Genomic DNA, 22145 nt, shown 5'->3' on the forward strand with positions numbered 1-22145 from the left:
TGAGTTCCTGCATGCAAAATACCTGTGAAAAGTATTTTTGTCTCCTTGACGGAAGCATTTGTGCATGATAAGGGACTAACCTGAAACATAGGAGAATCAGTGCACACACTTAATACAAGAGATACAGGCAGTCCCCAGCTTATGACCACAATTGAGCCCAACATTTCTGTTGTTCCGTGAGACATTTGTTAAGTGAGTTTTGACCCATTTTATGACTTTTCTTACCACAGTTCCGGTGAATCACTGCAGTTGATAAGTTAGTAACCAGGTTGTTAAGTGAATCCAGCTTCCCTATTGACTTATGAACCAGTTTCCAAGCATCTGAATTTTAATCACATGATCCTGGGGATGCAGTAAAGGTCGTGACTATGAAAAACTGTCGTAAGTCATCATTTTCAGTGTCGTTGAACGGTCACTAAATGACCTGTTGTAAGCTGAGGACTATCTGTATTAACTTTTTTTCTTTTGATCTTTGTAGAGCTGTTTACATGGCCACCAGTTTTGTTTTTTTAGGTTTTTTTTCCTTTTTTCCTTTTTTTTTTTTAACAAACTAGGAAAATATTATGTTTTTCACAGGGTAAAATTATTTGGAAAACACCAAAAGAAAGTTGTAGTACCATGGCGTTAAGTTTGGAATGGATTCATCTAGTAACGGACTATATCAATTGCATAATAATTACCATTCAATTCATCAAAATCCCAAGGACCCAAAGCTCCTTTTAGCGTTGACACATATAAAAAGGCATGTTCAATGGCATGTTTTGAACCCCTGGCCCAGGGGTGGTATTCACTTACTTTCCCTACTGGTTTGCAAATGTGCACGCGTGCACGCGCCCTGTCCATGCATGCACCCGGCCTTCCGTGCATGTGCTTTGCTGGCGAGCGCACCTTCCGCGCATGCACCCGGCCTTAAAAACGTGCCTAAATAGGATGGCATAAAGCCGGGGCAATTTCCACTACCGGTTTGGGCGAACCGGTCTGAACCGGCTCAAACTGGCTGAATACCACCTCTGCCCTGCCCCAAAGACTGCTAGGTGTGCTTTACCTGAATGAATTATATCTTGCTCATTTACAGAGCTATTTCAACAGATACAATTTTGCTTTCTTTTCATAATGTGGCATTCACATTTCCTTTCCGAATGTGACTCTTCTATTAATGCAAACCTACCATACGTAATGGCCTCATACTAGCCACCTATCATACTGTATTAGAAGAAGAAGATTAGCATAGAATTTGCGGCTCTGTGACTCATTTAATATGAAAACAGCACACTATAAACTGTAGAGAGTGAATGTGGAGAGATACAGAGCCCGGCCCATCTGCTGGTATGTTGACTACTACCAAAAACATGTCAGATAACAGTAACAGAGTTGGAAGGGACCTGGGAGGTCATCTAGTCCAACCCCCTGCTCACGCAGGAGACCTGTACTAGGGATATCGATACTGACTTAAATTTTGACCAATGACAAAGCCAAGAAGGTGGCTTCATTCTTGATTGAGACATGGAAGAAGAAACAGCAGCAGCAACTAAAGTAAGCAAGACTCAAAATATGTTTACACTCCTAAAAGATAAAATGCAAGATGCCTTAAATTGACACGTATTTTATCAGTCTTTTAATTGCGATGACTTGTTCTATTATGTCGTGATTATTTAGCAGCAACTCTCCTAAAAAGAAACAAAACAAGTACTAACAATATAAAAGAATCCCATACTTATCTCTGCTTTTCAGAAATAAATATTAGAAGCAAAAATATGCAATAAATTACTCTGTTTTCCTGAAAATAAGACATCCCCTGATAATAAGCCCAATCGGGCTTTTGAGTGCATGTGCTAAAAAAAGCCTCCCCCCGAAAATAAGCCCTCCCTGAAAATATTTAAACACAGAGCTGGAAATCAGGTAAGACGGCAAGAGGAGCCCCATCTTGCTCCATGCGCCCCAAAATAATAAGACCTCCCCGAAAATAAGGCCAAGCGCTTATTTCGGGGTTCAAAAAAATATGAGACAGGGTCTTATTTTCGGGGAGACACGGTATATACAAAGGTATCCACCCTTTAGACGTTTATTCTCAATTAATCAGTTGTTCTGGTATTCCTTAGTAGAAGTAGATACTTTCATTCATATGATGTTTAATGAACTGCACAGGTTCCCTGGCAAACAGCCTGTTCCACTGAACTTTAATAAGGGAAATCATGTCAGGCCAGACCTTCTGACTACATTTGCAATTAAGATCTGTAGAAGACCCTCTCACAAAAAAAGAGGCCACCTGCTCTGCCTGGGCAAAGGGGGTGTGGAGCAGAGCTGGGGGGCAGGTAGACCTTTCATGTCAGTCCCCCTAATCCAGGTGTGAAATGCATTGCTAAGTAAGATAGTGCTGTTTAAATATATATCCAGTTGCAGGCTGGGAAGGAAGGGGCATATTCCTAACCTGGCTGAGATATATCCAGGGGTGGGATTCAGCCGGTTCGCACCGGTTCAGGCATACTCTGATGATAAGCAGGGAGTGAACCGGTTCGCTCTGACGATCAGGTGGGCTCACCCACCCGCCCGCCCCTGCGCGCTTTACTTACCTTAATCCTCTTAGCTGATTCGCGTGGCAGAACGGACTGCTGCGCCTCAGCTGTGTTAGTCCCCAGAAGTAACGCGGAAGTTTAGTTTTGTCAAAACTGTGTACATGTGAAGCACATGCATGCAACACATGATCACTGAACCGGTTGTTAAACCAGCAGGATCCCACCACTGGATATATCACTTCCAGTTCAAGTTGTTGGATCATATCAGATCCAGGAAAACTGTTGGGCTGATCCTTTTTAACCCGTAGATTACAAAATTTGAAATGTACGATGAGTAGTTTTGGAAAAGTTACATATGTGCCACATTCTCCCTCTATGAGATCTATTACTCTCATTTTTCACATTCAAACTTTTTGTTCTGCAGTTGCTATTTTGATGTAGTGTTCCTTACATCAAAGGCCGGGATGTTAATAATAAAAACTGTATCAAAAATTGAATGTGTTGGTTGTCATATCTAGTTAACTGACTGCTGCTTTTGCTCTGTCCCATAAGGAAAGAATGAAAGGCTGGTATGATTTTATAAGCTTTATAATAAGTGCAGCTTGAAGACTATTCAATATCAGCTACTCGTTCTTCAGAGATGCCTTTTTGGAGTAACATGAAGCCACCTCCTTTTCTGCATTTAAAAAAAAAAGATAATTCTTTGAAAGTCTTCTGAACTATTCCTTGTACATTGCTTGACAAAATCCAAAGAAATTGCCCTCAAAGCTGTAATGACGGTTTCCATAGTACTGATGCATTAATAGCATTTCAGAAAATTATGTTGTCTGCCCTTTTCCTGATTTTTAAATGTGTACGTTTGAAATTCTATCAAGATTACACACAAACTTAAATATATGTAAAAATATGCACACCAAGAGCTATTCTGAATACAAACTATTTTTTCAGAGAGAGTCAGTGTCATCTAGCAAAAGAATTTACTGGGACAGTAGGCTGTAGAAATCTTTAAAAATGGTCCTTTCCTATTTTTTAAAAAGATACTCTTTCAAGCATCTTCTCTCCTTCCCTTTGATTTATTTATTTCCCTGTAGTTGTTCTCCCTACCACGTCCACGTTTTCCTCATCCGAGTATCAGAATGAGATGCTTATGGAGATCAGATGTACATGCTTCTAATTCTAATCTAATAGGAAAGGACCAATTAAATCACTTTTTTTTTTTACTGTGGACAGAAAATCAGTGGGCATTTCTACCCAGGCAGTTAGTACTGGTGCAATTAATACAGTTAATTTAGCAGTAGAAGAAAATAATATCTTGCTCTTCTGTTACTAAACAGTTTTAGGGGAAGGGAGAACATAATATGCATGTCTCTCCTTCCTAACCTTGAGACCAGTGGTGAAATTCAAAATTTTTCCCTACCGGTTCTGTGGGCTTGGCTTGGTGGGCGTGGCTTGGTGGTGGTGGTGGGGTCATGTGACTAGGTGGGCATGGCCAACTTTTTTTTAAAAAAAATGCTTTTAAAAAATAAAAAAAAAAGGTTCCAATGATCAGGTGTGACAATCAGCTGTGCCACGCGATCGTCAAAACCTTTTTTTTTAACTTTTTTAAAGCATTTTTTTACTACAGGTTCGAGGAACCAGTAGCATTTTTTACTACCGGTCTGGGCGAACCGGCCCGAACTGGTAGCATTTCATCCCTGCTTGAGACTCTAGAAAGAGTGCAGAGAAGAGCAACAAAGATGATTAGGGGACTAGAGGCTAAAATATGAAGAACGGTTGCTGAAACTGGGTATGTCTACTTTGATAAAAAGAAGGACTAGGGGAGACATGATAGCAGTGTTCCAATATCTCAGGGGTTGCCACAAAGAAGAGGGAGTCAAGCTATTCTCCAAAGCACCTGAGGGCTGGACAAGAAGAAATGAGTGGAAACTAATCAAGGAGAGAAGCAACTTAGAACTAAGGAGAAATTTCCTGACAGTCAGAACAATTAATCAGTGGAACAACTTGCCTCCAGAAGTTGCAAATGCTCCAACAGTGGAAGGTTTAAGAAGAGATTGGATAACCATTTGTCTGAAATGGTATAGGTTTTCCTGCCTAAGCAGGGGGCTGGACTAGAAGACCTCCAAGGTCCCTTCCAACTCTGGTATTCTATTCTATTCTAACCCGTGTCCTTCAAGTAAGTATGTTGTCACCATCTACTTTCTTTCAACAGTCCAACAAACAGGATTTCTAGGGTTTTGGCTATATCATTCTTTTCATCAAGCTTGTAAGCTGGTGGCTCCTGATCTGTGGTTCAAAGCAGGAATGTCCTCGGGATGTAATTGTTTAATGAAAAGAAGGACTGGGGTGGACATGATAGCAGTTTTCCAATATCTCAGGGGCTGCCCCAAAGAAGAGGGAGTCAAGCTATTCCCCAAAGCACATGAAGACAGGACAAGAAGCAATGGATGAAAACTAATCAAGGAGAGAAGCAACCTAGAATTTAGAAGAAATTTCCTGACCATTAGAACAATTAATCAGTGGAACAACTTCCCACTAGAAGTTGTGAATGCTCCAACACTGGAAGTTTTAAGAAGAGATTGGATAACCATTTGTCTGAAATGGTATAGGATTTCCTGCCTGGACAGGGGGTTGAACTAGAACAGAGGGCCCCAGCCTTATGGGCACCAGGGATTGGTTTCATGAACAGAAGTTTTTCTGTGGACCGGCGGGGATGTGGTTTTGTGTGCTGCCTGCATCCCACGAATGGGGCATCGCTTATTTGCGTAGCCCAGTTTTTGGCATGCCACAGACTGGTGCCAGTCCATGGGAGTGGCCAGCTTGACGTCAGTCATGTCAGAGGTGCCTTTAGTGGCCCAAGTGCTCTGCCAGCAAAAATTGGCTCCCGAGCTCCGTTTTCAGCTGCGACGGCCTCCTGCAACCCTCTGCCAGCGAAAATGGCAGAGGAACCGTGGGCTGGTCCTTCACTGTTTCCAAGTCGGCCCTGCGGGCCAGATCTAAGCACCCCATGGGCCGAATCTGGCCCCCGGGCCTTGAGTTTGACACCCCTGATTTATCACCTCAGAGATCAAGGATGCTCTGCATTACCTATCAGGGGCAAAGTAGTTTAGTGTGTTGGATCTGAGAAGCAGATACCACCAGATTCCCATGAATCCAAGCGATCATGAGAATACCACTTTCATTTGCCTCCTGATATTCTAAGGGTACAATCGGATAGCTATTCTAAGGGTACAATCGGATGAGTCAGGTTTTAGCAGGGGCCCTAGTGACTTTCCAGCAGCTGGTGGAATGAATGGTAGGGAACATGAATTTGATCGAGGTGTTAGTGTATCTAGATGACATTATTATCTTTGGAGTGACACTAGAATGACACAAGAAGCGCCTAGAGAAAGTCCTGACACATCTCCACGAAGAGGGGTTGAAGCTATCACTGGAGAAATGTCAGTTTTATCAGCCATCGGTCACCTACCTTGGGTATGTTGCCTCCCCTGATGGGATATTGATATCGGAAGGGTCCCTCAGATGGGCTCAAGGAAAGGTGGAAGTTGTTCCTCCTGGAAGAACATAGGGAAGTGGTGCTAATTGCGCTACATGATTAGCATGGACATTTGGTACCAGAGAGGGCCTTCAAGTCAGTGAGAAATCGGTTCTACTGGCATTGTATGAAGATGGAGATTGAGGACTACTGTTGGTCCTGCTTGTGTAGAGAAAGATCTACCCCTCCCAGACTCCCCAGTGGGCCACCTTCAAAATCAAGGGCTCATGGAGCTAGTTTGCATTGACTACCTATGTCTGGAACTAAATACTAGTGTCCAGGGGAATGTATTGGTAATAACTGATCACTTCACCAGCTACGTACATTGCATAGGCTTTTCCAATGGAGGACCAGTGCACTGTCGTAGCCAAGGTTCTGGTAGAGAAATTCTTTGTTTACTATGGATTACCCCAGTGCATACATTCTGATAAAAGCAGAGATTTCAAGAGCAGTCTCGTCAAGCAATTCTTTGATCTGTTGGGCATTTGGAAGTTGCTCATCACTCCCTACCATCCACAAGGGGACCCACAGCCAGAGAGGTTCAACTACACCCTCCTTGACACGTTAGGGACAATGACCTATAAATTATAAAACCCCCTTCATTTCTTCTACTTTTAATGTAACATATAAGGTGTACAATTCAATTGTAAAACAAACTGAAATCTTTTAGAGGGGAACAATAATAAAACATGTACAATAACATGGTTGCATATGTGTGCATACCTTCTCCTAAGTAGGGATGTGACTGTGCTCAGAGTTAACCAATCAGATTCAAACTGATGTTAAATAGTAAACAGTACCCCCTGCCATCAATTAAAGTGACTCGGATCAAGCCCATATAAAGTCCAGCTGTTCTTGTAGGACTTTTTTTTGGATACTTACTCAATTGCCCCTTAGCAGCAAAAGCCATGGTCTGTAAAGAGCTTAAAACTATCAAAGGGCTCCTTGTTGGAAGGTGTCAGTCAGGAGAAGGGTACACAATTTTTTCCAAGGCATTAGATATACCATGGAACACAGATACCGTGTTTCCCCAAAAATAAGACCCTGTCTTATATTTTTTTGAACCCTGAAATAAGCGCTTGGCCTTATTGCCATGCACTCAAAAGCCTGATTGACCTTATTATCAGGGGATGTCTTCTTTTGGGGGAAACAGGGTACTCATCAAGAAGTGGAGAAAATATGGCATCACAGTGGGATGGGATGTCCCTCCAAAATTGATGAATAAACAAAAAGAAAACTGGTGGCTCTGAGAGGCTGCCAAGAGGCCTATAGAAACATTGAAGGAGCTACAGGAAATTCTGGCAAGTATTGGTTGTGTACTATATGTTACAATAATCGCTCATGTTCTTCATAGGTATGGGCTGTGGAGTAGGGTGGCAAGATGGAAGCCTGTTGTGGCCTGCCAGCGGCCTGCGCTGATTGTGGCTGATCCTGACGACAAGGAGGCTGGTGTGGTGTCGCGCCAGCAGCCTGTGCAACCGGCGCTCGAGTCAGACAGCGAGGAGGCTGAAGAGGATGTGGTGCCAGAGGCAGAGACTCAGCCAGGGCCTTCAGAACCTCCAGAGGCTCCTTCAAGTGAAGAGAGTGAAGTGGAGGAGCCTCTTCTCAATGCTCGAGCATGCAGGGCTCTAAAAGGCAGGAGTGGCTACTCAGGAGGAGGTCTCCTCAAGAGTAAGGCTTGGGACTAATTGGCCACTCCCTTAGCCTATTTAAGTTTGCACACAGCTGGCAAATGTTGCTGGAAACAATATGTGGTCCTACACAGAGCATTTTGAGAGTGATTTTTTTGTTACAACTTGGTTTCTGGGCTGATTGCCAACCCTTGTCGGACTTTGTTTCATCTCTGTAATTCATAGCAGACTGATAAGGACATTTGTGATTACATCCTGCATTTTGAAAGGGGTCTGTGTGTGTCTATACTTCTTGGGACCCGTAGCTGGGGCAGAACAGAAGCCAAAGAAAATAAAACATTCAAGCCCAGTGACATTTTACACAAACCCAGATCATATCTGACGAAAGCATGTAAGAAAATTATGGTCTGATGAGACCAAGGTTTGAACTTTTTGGCCACAATTCCTAAAAGTATGTTGACAGTGAAGTACAGTGAAGCATGGTGGTGGCAGCATTATGCTTTGGGTCTGTTTTCTTTCAGCTGGGACTTTAGTCAAGGCAGAAGTAGTTATGAACACTTCCAAATATCAGCCAATTTTTGCACAAAACCTTCAAGCCTCTGCTAATATGCCGAAGATGAAGATGAATGTCACCTTTCAACATGACAATGACCCAACGCATACCTCCAAATCAACAAAAGAATGCCTTCACCAGAAGATGATCAAAGTTTTGGAATGGCCCAGCCAGAGCCCAGACCTGAATTCAATTGAAAATCTGTGGGGTGACCTGAAGAGGACTGTGCAAAGGAGATGCCTTCTCAGTGTGACAAATTTGGAGCCCTTTTTCTATGAAAAGTGAACAAAGATTCCTAAGGCAAGATATGCCATGTTGATAGGTTCCTACCAGTGGTGGGTTTCTACTGGTTCACCCCAGTTCGCGCGAACTGGTAGTGGCGGCGGCGGGAGGCTCCACCCACCCGGCCGGACGTCATCATGGATGCTCTGTGCCTGCGCAGAAGGTTCTGAGCACGTGTGCGCTCCCGGTACCAAACCGGTAGTGAAGGTAAGAGGAACCTACTACTCAGAGGTGGGTTTCAGCAGGTTCTGACCAGTTCTGAAGAACCAGTAGCGGAAATTTTGAGTAGTTCGGAGAACCGGTAGTAAAAATTCTGACTGGCCCCTCCCCCATCTATTCTCTGCCTCCCAAGTCCCAGCTGATTTGGAGGAAATGGGGATTTTGCAGTAACCTTTCCCTGGATTGGGGTGGGAATGGAGATTTTACAGTATCCTTCCCCTTAGTGGGGTGGAATTGGAGATTTTACAGTATCCTTCCCCTGCCACATCCACCATGCCATGCCCACTAAGCCACACCCACATAACTGGTAGTAAAAAATTTTGAAACTCACTATTGCTACTACTGGTTCCTACCCCAAAAGCCTGAATGCTGTCATAAAATCAAAAGGTGCTTCAATAGAGTATTAGTTGAAAGGTGTGCACATTTATGCAACCACATTATTGCACTTTTTAATGTTATTTTCCCCCTAAAAAAATTTAGGGGGAAATTGTGTTGTATAGTTGTTATATATGTATCTGAAAGATGCTATACTGGAAATATAACATCTTTAATATAACAACTAATACAGTGGGAAAAATTCCAAAGTGATTTTCTGAAGTGAAGCAATTGAAATTCTGAAGTGAAAAAATTCTGAAGTAAAAAAATAATGTAATGGAAAAAAATCAGAAGTGATTTATCGTGCTCTGGTTTTGTTTTGTTTTTAACATCTCCAAAATCTGGCATTTTCACAGGGGTGTGTAGACTTTTGATATCCACTGTGTGCCTAAATATTGAAAATTCAAAAGGGTTTGTCAACTTCTAAGCACCTCTATAGCAGCTTGCTAGGTATGGAGTTCTTCAAATCTTGTTAATAATTAGGTAAATTCTAATTAAGGCATTGTCTCACTGTGAATCTTAAAATGGCTTGCTTTATTTTTAGTCAAATAATCAACTTTAGAAAGACAACTAGACTGAAATTGTTGTTTTATTATTTGGTACTGAAGTAGAGAACAGAAGCAAAAGGTTAGGCCCCATTTTGAGCTTAGGAAGCCTCCCTGCACTGACCTGGGAACCAAAATGGGGCGCATGAGGACTCCTGCAAGGGGCGGGGAGAGGAGGGGAAGGGCAGAGCCAGCCAGCAATTTAACTACCGGTTCACCCGAACCGGCTCGAACTGGCTGAATCCCACCACTGGACCTATGCCAGGAAGTATTTTCTAGATGACAAGCTGCACCTTTAGTTACAATTGGAAGCCAACTGGCAACTAGCAAAACTCATGGAGCAGTATTGAGGTGCCTCTCTCACTGTCCCTGCTGCTACATTTTTGGACTGGCAGTAGCTTCTGGGCAGTAGCTTTTGGGCAGCCCCATGGACAATACATTGCAGTACTCCAACAGTAAAGTAATTAGGATATGAGTGACAATCAGAAGTGTGATGACTGATGCTCATCTTGAAGGAATTCATTCCTCATTAATTTTGCCTTGGGGGAAGAAGTGATTCCATCCTATCTCTCTTCTTTCCCTCTTTCCAAGCAGAGTCATTGGATAAGACTTAGTTGCTATAATCTGGAGAAAGGGAGAAAATTTCTTCCTGCCCACTTTAACTAGGCCATGGAGGGTTTTTATATGCATTAATAAGGTTTACCAATAATTGGTCTTTTTTCCCAAACTAAAGAGTCCTAAAAGTTCTGAGCTTTTCTCATATGGAAAAACACAGATTTAAAATATAAACATCTATCTTTCAAATATGAAAATGCCTGTGGCCATCTGAATGCTTTAGTAGCAGGGTGGATAAAAATCAATGATTTTTTTTAAAAAATCAAAAAAATCAGATTTTTTTATTTAAATTGGATTTTTTTATTTAAATTGGATTTTTTTGATTTAAATCAGATTTTTTTGATTTAAATCGGATTTTTTTTTATTTTTATTGAATTTATTTTAATAAAAAACTTTTGGGGTAAAAATCTATCGTAAGATAGTTTTCTATTTAAGATACATAAATAATTTAGTTTATTCAGCATGAAATGGAGCTTACTTATGTAGCATGAGGCTGTATATTCTGCAACACTGGGACTATCGGTGAGTCAACAGTGGGTCAAAAGAGTAGCAGAGATGACAGTTGCTCTTTAAAAATCATGATTTAAATCGAGTTGATTTAAATCAAGCCTTTTTACTAGTGATTTAAATCATGATTTAAATTGTGATTTAAATCAACTCGATTTAAATCAAATCCACCCTGTTTAGTAGTATGCACAGAAGCCTCCTAAAATCAGATGGCCATTGTAGACATTACATGAAAGGACATGAAGAAAGGATCTGCCTGATGATTGATGCATCAGACGGCTAATTAATATTGGATTTTAAAATAATATAAATGCTTATCTGAAGGGCTTTAAAATAAAATTGAAGGGGGAGGCTGACTAATCTTTAGGATTTAGGACTTAATCCCAAGTATAAACCCCAAGATGACCAATCAAACAACAAGCAACCATACAATGAGGTAGAGAGTGGCGGGAAGGAAGGGAAAAAGGGGGTGTGGGAAGCAAATGCAAAACCAGCCAGAAAGAACTCAGATGCTCAAAGTCTGAGGAACAAACAAGGTGAACTTAAAATTCTAGTACAGGGGTCTCCAATCTTGGCAACTTTAAGACTTGGGGACTTCAACTTCAAACAAGCAAAGCTGGTTGAGGAATTCTGGGAGTTGAAGTCCCCAAGTCTTAAAGTTGCCAAGATTGGAAACCCCTGTTCTAGTACATGAAGATAGGTATAAAGTTGCCATTATCAAAACTTGGTGAGATGAAACTCATGACTGGAATATGCTGCTGGAAATATATATAAAATGTTCAAATAAAACAAACTTAACAAAAGAATTGCATTTTATATAAGAAATATAGGAGCCTGGATAGCTCTGCAGACAAGGCATTGTAATTTAACACTTTGTAATTTAACACCAGTTGTCTGCAATTAAAGTAAATTCGAATCTCCCCAGGCTCAAGGTTGACTCAGCCTTCCATCCTTTCTAAGGTAGGTAAATTGAGGACCCAGTTTGTGGGGGCAATAAGCTGACTTTGTATAAATATACAAAAGTATGAAGGCTATTGCTTAACGCACAGTAAGCCGCCCTGAGTCTCCGGAGAAGGGCGGCATATAAATCAAATTAAAAAAAAAAATCACTACACCTCTATAGAAATGCAGAAAACCAAGGATGAAAACCTCTTTGAATGCATATGGGTTCATATGAAAGGAAAAAAGAATGACATTGTCGTAGGTGTATATACCACAGGCCACCCAACCAAGCATAGGAAATAGATTATCTCTTTGCTAATCAGTTAGGTAAGTTGTGCAGGAAACACACACATTATAGTAGTATTGGGATTTTAATTACCTTGACATTAACTGGGAGACAAAATCTTAACCAAGTGGGAGAACAAACAGTTCTAGATGAGTCTAGCTTTGTCATCCAAAATGTAGAGGAAGGAACTAGTGGGTCAGCTATACTGGACTTAATTTTTACTTATAGAGATGAAATGATAGAAGAGGTTGAAGTTGCAAGAACTTTGGGGGAGAATGACCATGCTATACTGGAATTCAAAACAATGCAGTCACAAGTAATTGAACAAAGTCAAACCTTGACTTTGACAAAAAGTAATGGGTGGAAGATGTGTAAAGACAGACCCAACCTAGAATGAAGGAGAAATTTCCTGACAGTAAGAATAATTAATCAGTGGAAGTTGGCTCCAGAAGTTGTGGATGCTCCATCACTGGAGGTTTTCAAGAAGAGATTATATGGCCAATTGTCCAGAATGGCATAGCATTTTCTGCCATGGGAAGGGGGTTGGTCTAAAAGACCTCCCAACATCCCTGCCAACCCTATTATTCTATGTTCTGTTGTAATTGTGAAGGAACTCTTCCAAATGTTTAGGTCTGAGGTAAACGTAAGAGTAAAGGGTCCCCTCACACATACGTTCTAGTCGTTCTAGGGGACGGTGCTCATCTCCCTTTCAAAGCCAAAGAGCCAGCGCTGTCCGCTGGTCATGTGGCCGGTATGACTAAACACCGAAGGCGCATGGAACGCTGTTACCTTCCCACCAAAGGTGGTCCCTATTTTTCTACTTGCATTTTTTTTATGAGCTTTCGAACTGCTAGGTTGGCAGAAGCTGGGACAAATAACGGGAACTCACCCCGTTACATGGCACTAGGGATTCGAACTGTTGAACTGCTGACCTTTTGATCGACAAGCTTAGCATCTTAGCCATTGAACCACTGAGTCCCCTAGCCATGGCGTCCCCTTAGGTCTGAAGTCTGAATCTATTACACTTTTACACCAGTGGTGGGTTTCAAATTTTTTTACTACCAGTTCTGTAGGCATGGCTTGGTGGGCGTGGCACGGCTTGGTGGGCGTGGCAGGGGAAGGATACTGTAAAATCTCCATTCTCACCCCACTCCAGGGGAAGAATACTGTAAAATCTCCATTCCTTCCCCACTCCAGGGGAAGGTTACTGCAAAATCCCCATTTCCTCCTGATCAGCTGGGACTTGGGAGGCAAAGAATAGATGGGGGTGGGGCCAGTCAGAACTTTTATTACCGGTTCTCCGAACTACTCAAAATTTCTGCTACCGGTTCTCCAGAATTGGTCAGAACCTGCTGAAACCCACCTCTGTTTTACACATAATATCTCACATTTGGCTTGGTAATGGATATTCAAGCTAATCACTCCACTTATAGAAGTCAGCCAGAATTTTCATATTTGAATTTAGAAATAGTTGAAACTTCTAAACTGCAAAGGGAGCCTCACATAAAATAGAATCTAACCTACATTGGAAACTAACAGATAATTTTTCTATTAGGCATGATTAAAAAGAACATCCGAAATGACATAAAATACCTAATGCTTCATATAATCACGGCGGCAAGATTAACACTAGCGCAATTTTGGAAAAGCGATCGACTGCCAACTGACCAGGAACTAATACAAAAAATATATACATGCGCAGAAATGGACAAACTAACCTTAGAGTTACAGGATAAGGAGGACTCTAAATATTATGCAATATGGAATAGATGGTACCAATGGATAAACCAGAGGAAAGGAAATGGGTAGAGATGAAATTTAGAAGAAATTAATATAACAAAAAACAGCACTGTCGGAGGGATAGAATATGAAATATCTTACTGTATGTTTGTATATATGTACACATAATACACATAATATATGTGTATAGAATAATGGAAATCAGTCAATAGGTGAAGTTTATGTACTGTAAATGTAAATTTGTTTCTTGATTGAGAGAAACTTGTATGTTTTAAATGTTTTTTTTAATAATAAAGTTTGTTAACTTTTTTGAAAAAAAAAAAAAGGAAACTAACAGATAAGAATGCTAAGGGTTAGAACTGTCTGTCTCTGTCTCTGGAGTTTTTTTGGCTAGGTTTTTCAGAAGTGGTTTGCCATTGCCCCTTTTTTTAAGTGTGAGGGAAGTGACTGGCTCAAGGTCACCCAGTTGGCTTTTGTCATGGATCCACCCACCCACCCACCCCCACCCCCAGATGCGAGTTCAGGGAAAGAGGGTGAGTTTGAGTCTGCAGAGGAAAGTATGGAGCTGAATATGGTCAGGATTGGGTCTCTAAGAATGCTAGCGTGAAGGAGCAGCCTCCGCTGGATCGATTGGTTGAGGGACATGCTGAGGCTGAGGGAGGCGAGCCAAAGCTTCAGCAAGTTGGCCAGAAAACTCCAGACAGCACCAGGAGCAGCTGACACCTGTTGGCAATGAGGCGGAGGTGGACTCTACACCTCCTCCTGATCCAACAACACGTAGAACAGAGAGAAGACAGGCACAACGTTGGTTAGCTGAACTACTCATGAGGAGGCAACCTCGCCTCTCATGAAGGGCTGCATTGCATTGCCTAATTAACGCTGCCGTGAGCACTTGAGCGTAGAGGGAGCAACGTGTTCAGTTCTTTGTCTTGTATGCTTGTGCTGTGTATCCTGGCCTGTTTGACTCTTGGACGCCTTTCCTGGACTTTGTGTGTGCCTGTTGGACTCGGTTACCCAGTGACTCTTACTGTGCTGAGCTTAGAATCTGGACCTGTGAAACAGGGGTGCTTTCTGAGGACCTGTTTGGGGGGTTTGAATAAATATGTGTAGAACTCTTGCCATATGTGTGTGGGTGGAGCAGGGTAGCACAGCTTTGTGCCCAAGGCAGAACTAGAACTCGCAGCCTCTCAGTTAACTGATACCTATCTCTAGCCTTATACCTTACCCACTACAAACTGGCTCTCATATCTTGATATTAAAGATAAAGGTAAAGGCTCCCCTCGCACATATGTGCTAGTCGTTCCCGACTCTAGGGGGCAGTGCTCATCTCCGTTTCAAAGCCAAAGAGCCAGCGCTGTCTGAAGACGTCTCCGTGGTCATGTGGCTGGCATGATTAAACGCCAAAGGCGTACAGAACGCTGTTACCTTCCCACTAAAGATGGTCCCTATTTTTCTACTTGCATTTTTTACGTGCTTTCGAACTGCTAGGTTGGCAGAAGCTTAGACAAGTAACGGGAGCTCACCCTGTTACTCAGCACTAGGGATTCGAACTGCTGAACTGCTGACCTTTCGATCGACAAGCTCAGCGTCTTAGCCACTGAGCCACTGTGTCCCTTATCTTGATATTAATGTTATTCAAATCATTTGCAGTGAACAAATGGATCTTCTACTGATCCCCAAGGGAATATTCTTTGAGTCTCTATCAAAATCTATATATAGACCTTGCCTGAAGATTTTTCTAGAAGCATACTGTCATCTATTTGAGCTAAACTGATCTTTGACATGAAATGGACATGTTCATCTATTTCCCAAAATACAGGATAGTATATAGGATCCTATACTGTATTGTCCTTTAAAAATATGTCCTTTTTCATTGGCTTAACAATTTATTTTTCTTTAAAGAGGGAATGTTATTCAGTAATATCTCAATGGCACTGAAAATAGAAAGCTATATTGCTCCTAAGGAACCGATGAACCCCGAAATCCCACTCCTGGCTGGTCCCTTCCACCCCACCCCACCCCTCCCAGGAGTCCCCATGCTGCCCGTTTTGGATGCAGGTAAGTGCAGGGCATATATGGAGGCTCAGAGAGGGCAAAAAATGGGCCCATTTCTGGCCTCTAGAGGGTCTCTGGAGCCTGGGGAGGCCATTTTCGCCCTCCCGGAGGCTCGAGAAAAGCCTCTGGAGCCCGAGGACGACAAAAACGCCCTCACGGCTGTGGTGCAGGAGGCCAATTAAGCCATGTCCACCATGGCCACGCCACCCAGCAACCGGGTTTAGCAAACTTGCTAAAAATTTTGAAGCCCACCCCTGAATATATACATAACTCCATTGTTATCCTTAGACCTAAAATTCATTAGACTTTTTTCTGTTCTTGGAAAATGCTTCTTCCTTTGTGGGGGAAAAAATACATTAATCAGAAGGGAAATTTTCCTTTCCCTCTTGTTCTTTGTAGCTGCAAAACCTGGAGTTAATATCTGCCAGACTATGCATCCTGAAGATTTTTTTTTTAAAAAAAAATAAGCACCACACTAAAACTTGCACATTTGCAATTCTGCTGTTTCTCTTCTGACAACCTTGAGAGTGCCAGAAATCTGGCAGAAAAAAAATGAAGCCTAGAAAAGATTTGATTTTTAAGTCTCCAGGTTTTTTTTTCTTGACATTTCCAAAGCTTCTGCTTATTTTTCATTGTGTTTGACACCAACAAGTTGAAAACTCTTTGACTCTTCACTGAAAAAACATTGTTGCTTTGTATTTACAGAATTATATCAAGGATATTTAATATTTCCTCTGAGTGATATTTTTTTTTAAGTGCTATCAATGATTCATTCCAGGGGTGGGCTGCTGGGAATTAGGGAGAACCTCTAGCTAAGATTCTGTGCAGTTCGGAGAACCCCCAAATCCCACTCCTGGCTGGCCCCACCCACCCCTCCCCACTCCTCCCAGGAGTCCCCACATGGCCTGTTTTGGAAGCAGGTAAGTGCAGGGTGCGTGCAGAGCCTCGGGGAGGGTGAAAAATGGGCCTAACAGAAGTTCAGGAAGGCCGGAAATGGGCCCATTTCCATCCTCCAGAGCCTGGGGAGGCCATTTTCACCCTTCTGGAGGGTCATGGAAAGCCTCTGGAGCCCGGGGAGGGCAAAAATGCCCCCCCATGGTGCAGGTGGCCAACTAGGCCATGTCCACCATGGCCACGCCCACCTAGCAACTGGGCAGAGAACACCTTGCTAAAATTTTTGAAGCCCACCCGATTCATTCACTTAATTAACTTAACTAAGATTTCAACAAATTAAAGGTACTTGAAGAAAAATAAGCACTTTTTAAAAGATATACTTAATATACTAAATGCCCGCAAAAAAATTTTCACCTATGAAACGTATTAATGACGAAGCATAAAAGCTATGAATCTCATAGGTCATCTTTCCCAAAGGGAACCAATGCATTTCCCCCTTCCATATTAATGCTACCAGGGAGAATGTGAAAGACTCTAGGGAGAAAAATGTATTGCAACAGAATTTGTTTACTGTATAATTAACCTTATGTTAAAAATGTATGAACAACTTTTACAGGTCAAATGCAAAAAAGATTGAATCTCTACTCACTCTTAGATGCTGCTTTATGTACTGATTTTCTGCCTTTCTGTTGTAAAATAACTCTTGGAATAATTTTCCTACAGAATGATAGTTGCTATGACAACCATAGCAAATTTTCCTTTTCTGAAACAGATGTCTCATTTAGTTGAAAATTAGAATGTGAAAAACCCATGGGAAAAATTAATTGAAACTTTAACAGAACACTGACTACAGTGTAATCTCTTATGTGTTAACCCTTTAACATCTCTTTGTACTCCTGTGTAACCTTCAAATAAATTCTAATTAAACCATTTAACCTCATATAAATGACCTCTTTAGCTATAATTAGCACTTTAGCTTTCTGTGAAGTATTCATTTCTGTTACCACAAGAGCAGAAATAAGTGATACTAGAGACAAAAAGTCAAATACAATTGACTTATTAATTGGAATACCCAAATCAGGAGGAGCCTGGTAGCATCTTTCTGACCAATAAATGGAACTAAAAGGTATAAGCTTTTAATCCCTTTTAATCCAATTTCTCATGCATTTTAATACAATTGGTTAATCAGATAAGGTGTTACCATGCTCCTCTTCACTGGATACCATAGACTAAAACAGATCTCCTAAAACCCACAATATTTAAGGGAGGAAGAGTGTGGTGAAAATGCTACCATATAAAAAGTCATTTCACATTTTGTGCATGGAATTTATTTTAACAGTAAATCTGATCGTGAATTAACTTGAGAATAGACATTTTCGCTCTCATAATGGTAACCCAGCCTGAAGAGCAGGGGTGAAATCCAGCAGGTTCTGGGGACCGGTAGCGGAAATTTTGAGTAGTTCCGAGAACCGGCAAATACCACTGCTGTCTGGCCCCAGAGTGGGATGGGAATGGAGATTTTGCAGTATCCATCCCCCGCCACGCCCACCAAGCCACACCACGCCCACCAAGCCATGCCCACAGAACCGGTAGTAAAAAATTTGGATTTCACTACTGCTGAAGAGTCAGATGGCTGAGGTTCTCCATTTTAGCAAAACAATGCGAAACAGAACTACTGTACATGTTGCATCCACAAAGAAAATAATACAGAAGTCTATTCAGCTGCATTGTAGAACTGTTCTCTAAATACCTTTTTGTCACCTACAAAAGGGAAATACACCCCCAAGCAGTAACTTATTAAGGTATCTACAGCAGGGCTGTCAAACTACATGGCTCAGGGGCAGGTTATCTTCGAGATCACCTTCTGCCGCATAGCTCCCAGCGACCGATAAGATCCCACAGAGTTGGTCTCCTCCGGGTCCCGTCAGCTAAACAATGCCGGCTGGTGGGCCCGTGGGGGAGGGCCTTCTCTGTGGCTGCCCCAGCTCTCTGGAACCAGTTACCTCCTGAGGTCCGGACCACCCCCACCATATTGGCCTTCTGAAAAGCGGTGAAAACCTGGCTTTTCCAGCAGGCCTAGGGCCGTTGATCTCGCTGTTGCGATCTTGTGAGATCTGGCCATGAATGGTGTGAATTGGGTTTTAATGTTTTAATTTTTAAATGTTTTTATAATGTTTTTTTTTAAAATGCATTGTAAGCCGTCCTGAGTCTCCCGAGAAAGGCGGCATATAAATTGAACTAATAAATAAATAAATAAACTCCTGGTCCGTGGGCCAGATGCATCACGCGCTGGCCACACCCGGTTTAGCAAAGGGGAAAAAAGGTCCCCATACATCATGTGACGATGCCATGATGCCGTGAATTTGACACCCCTGATCTACAGTAAGCTGTTGATCAAAAGAAGTGAGACAAAATACTAAAACGCCATAGCTACCAACTTCCCATATAGCTCGTAGTGTTTGGCGGCTCACATCTCGGAACTTGACAAGCCCATTATCTTTTTTATTTTTTAATTTAATTTAATTATTTATTACTGCACACCAGAACAACTAGACACGAGGCCAGTTTTCTTCCCGAATGCCATCAGTCTGCTTAACAACTAATTCCCACAACACTGTCAAATAATTTACTAAGACTGTATTACTATTATTCTTCTCTTCCTTCCTAGTATCTATCTCTTCCCACTTATTATTATAACCATGTTGCTTGTATCTTTCAATTTATATTGTTTTATAGTAGGATTTATAGTAGGATTTGATAGCTTATTAGTAACCTTGACTACACTAAGTGTTGTATCTTTTTATTCTTGATGAATGTATTTTATTCTCCTTATGTACACTGAGAGCATATATACCAAAGACAAATTCCTTGTGTGTCCAATCACACTTGGCCAATCACTTCTATTCTATTCTATTCTTTATTCATCCATTCTACTTATCTTTACTACTGGTTCGCATAGCGCTTCTGCGCATGCGCAGATCACCTATGATGACGTCCTGGTCAGTGGGCGGAGCCTCCTGCCGGTTTTACTACCAGTTCTTGCGAACCGGTCTGAACCGGGGGCAACCCACCACTGATCTTACAACATCTTGAATCCCCAAGGACCTATGCAAGGGTCCTTTTTGTAGACTTTAGCTCGGCATTCAATACCGTCATTCCAGAAATTCTTCTTTCTAAACTGATTCAGCTAGCTGTGCCTGCCTGCGCTTCTAGATGGATTATAAGCTTTCTAACAGATAGGAAGCATCAGGTGAAGCTAGTGTAAAATTACACTGAATACCTGTTCAATTAGCACAGGTGCCCCTCCCTCCCCAGGGCTGTGTGCTCTGTCCATTACTCTTCTCCCTATATACCCGTGATGGCGAACCTATGGCACGCAATCTGTGGGCACGCAAGCGTTGCCTTACCTCAGTCCAGCACACATGTGCCCCGCTGGTCAACTGATTTTCGGGCCTTCCAGACCCATTGGATGTCAAGAAATGGGCTGTTTACGGGCCTCCGGGGGAGTGGGGAAGGCTGTTTTCGCCCTCCCCAGGCTCCTAGAAAGGCTCTGGAGCCTGGGGAGGGCAAAAAATGGACCTACCAGGCCCACCGTGCCATCGCATGCCAAAAGCAGGCGGAAGCGGGGGGGGTCACGCACGCATGCGTGGGGAGACGGGACACATTGAATTATGGGTGTGGGCACGCACGTGCGCAATCTCCCCCCACTACCCCCCGCTTTTGGCACATGACAGCAAAAAGGTTAGCTATCACTGCTATATACCAATGACCGCCTCTCAAAGGATATCTCTGTTAAAGTACTGAAGTTTGCAGATGATACGACAACCATTGATCTCCTTCGAGATGGTGATAAATCTGCATACGGATGGGAGTTTGAACAACTAGCAGCCGGAACAACTTGGAATAGAACTCTTAAAACTTAAAACTGATTGCAGATTTTTAGCCGAAGCCCTCCTGTTCTATGTCTTATAATATTAAGCAGCACAACATCAACAGTAAAGACCTTCAAATTTCTGAATTCTGTAATCTTCCAGGACTTGAAATGGACACTTAACATTAGAACCACCATTAAAAAGGCACAATAAAGAATGTTCTTTCTGCGCCAAGTCAGAAAGCTCAGGCTACCCAAGGAAGCTGCTGATAGAGTTCTATAGGGGAATTACTGAGTGTGTCACTTGCACTTCTATAATTGTTTGGTTTGGTACAGCAACTAAACAGGACAGATACGGACTCCCAACGGATAGTTAGCACTGCAGAAAAAGCCATTGCAACCAGCTTGCCTTCCATTGAGGACCTGTATACTGCATGAGCCAGAAAGAGGGCTGAGAAAATATCTACAGACCCCTCACATCCTGGACATAAACAATTCAACTCCTCTTCCCCCCCCCACCCCGGACACTGCTATAGGGATATGCATGCCAAAACAACTAGACGCAGAGATAATTTTCCCCCTATGCCATCACTCTGTTAAATAATTCCCACAGCACTGTCTTAGCCTAATCATGTAGTAGGGTTCTATTATTATTATCCTTCTCACCTTTCCTATTACTTACTCCTATTGGTATCTTATGACTATCACTTTATTGATTGTATCTTATGATCTATGATTTATGACGTTCTTGCTTATATGTATACTGACAGCTTATGCACTGGAAATTCTATTCTATTCTATTCTATTCTATTCTATTCTATTCTATTCTATTCTATTCTATTCTATTCTATTCTATTCTATTCTATTCTACTCTACTCTACTCTACTCTACTCTACTCTACTCTACTCTACTCTACTCTACTCTACTCTACTCCTATTCCTATTCTAGAAAACAGAGGTGAAATGGTTCCAAAGTTGGGAAACGTTTCTTTGAAAATGATGATCTTATTAAGCCATGAAGAGTGATTGAAGAAATCATAGTATTCTTTTGGTTATTCATCAGCATCTCATATTTTATTTAATTGCAATTTATCAAACAATATTATTAGGTGGACTATGGTTGAACAATAAATTGCATGGTAAATTAAAAACTTCAGAGATATGTTCATTGTCCCCCTCCTATCAAATTAAATTGCTTCAGTCCTGCACATTCTATCAAGTTACTTTCTATTATTCAGATTCTCAATGTATTAATAATAATTCTCAAGGATATTATCCTGCAGAAGCCCCACTCAGATAAATAAGGTTGCAAAGTCTCTTGCGAAGTTCCTGCTTTAATGAAATGCATCCACCAAGAATGCCCCAAAGAGGCTTTTTAATCAGTAGCCAAATTCAGCTGAATCAGAGTAATATTTTATTGCATAAAGCATTGTGGAATAGAATCTATACCGAAACCTTCCATGAATATCACTCAAATACACGGCTTTTGCGTGGCACAACAAAATTAAAACGATTTTTTTATTAATATATATTCACTTCTTTTCTATTTCTATAAATAAATAAATGTGTATTTTGTTTAAAAATAC

At 41.7% G+C, this 22145-nt stretch overlaps 1 protein-coding gene across 1 annotated transcript in view; it reads right to left on the reverse strand.

The window, feature by feature from the left end:
• MPPED1 (metallophosphoesterase domain containing 1) overlaps positions 1-22145 on the reverse strand; it is a 71911-nt gene that overhangs the window by 10603 nt on the left and 39163 nt on the right. The gene's annotated exons all lie outside the window — the stretch shown is intronic.

Source organism: Pituophis catenifer, unplaced genomic scaffold (genome assembly GCF_029215685.1).
Source record: "Pituophis catenifer annectens isolate HBS135680 unplaced genomic scaffold, rPitCat1.0.hap2 SCAF_7, whole genome shotgun sequence".
Lineage (NCBI taxonomy): Eukaryota > Metazoa > Chordata > Lepidosauria > Squamata > Colubridae > Pituophis > Pituophis catenifer.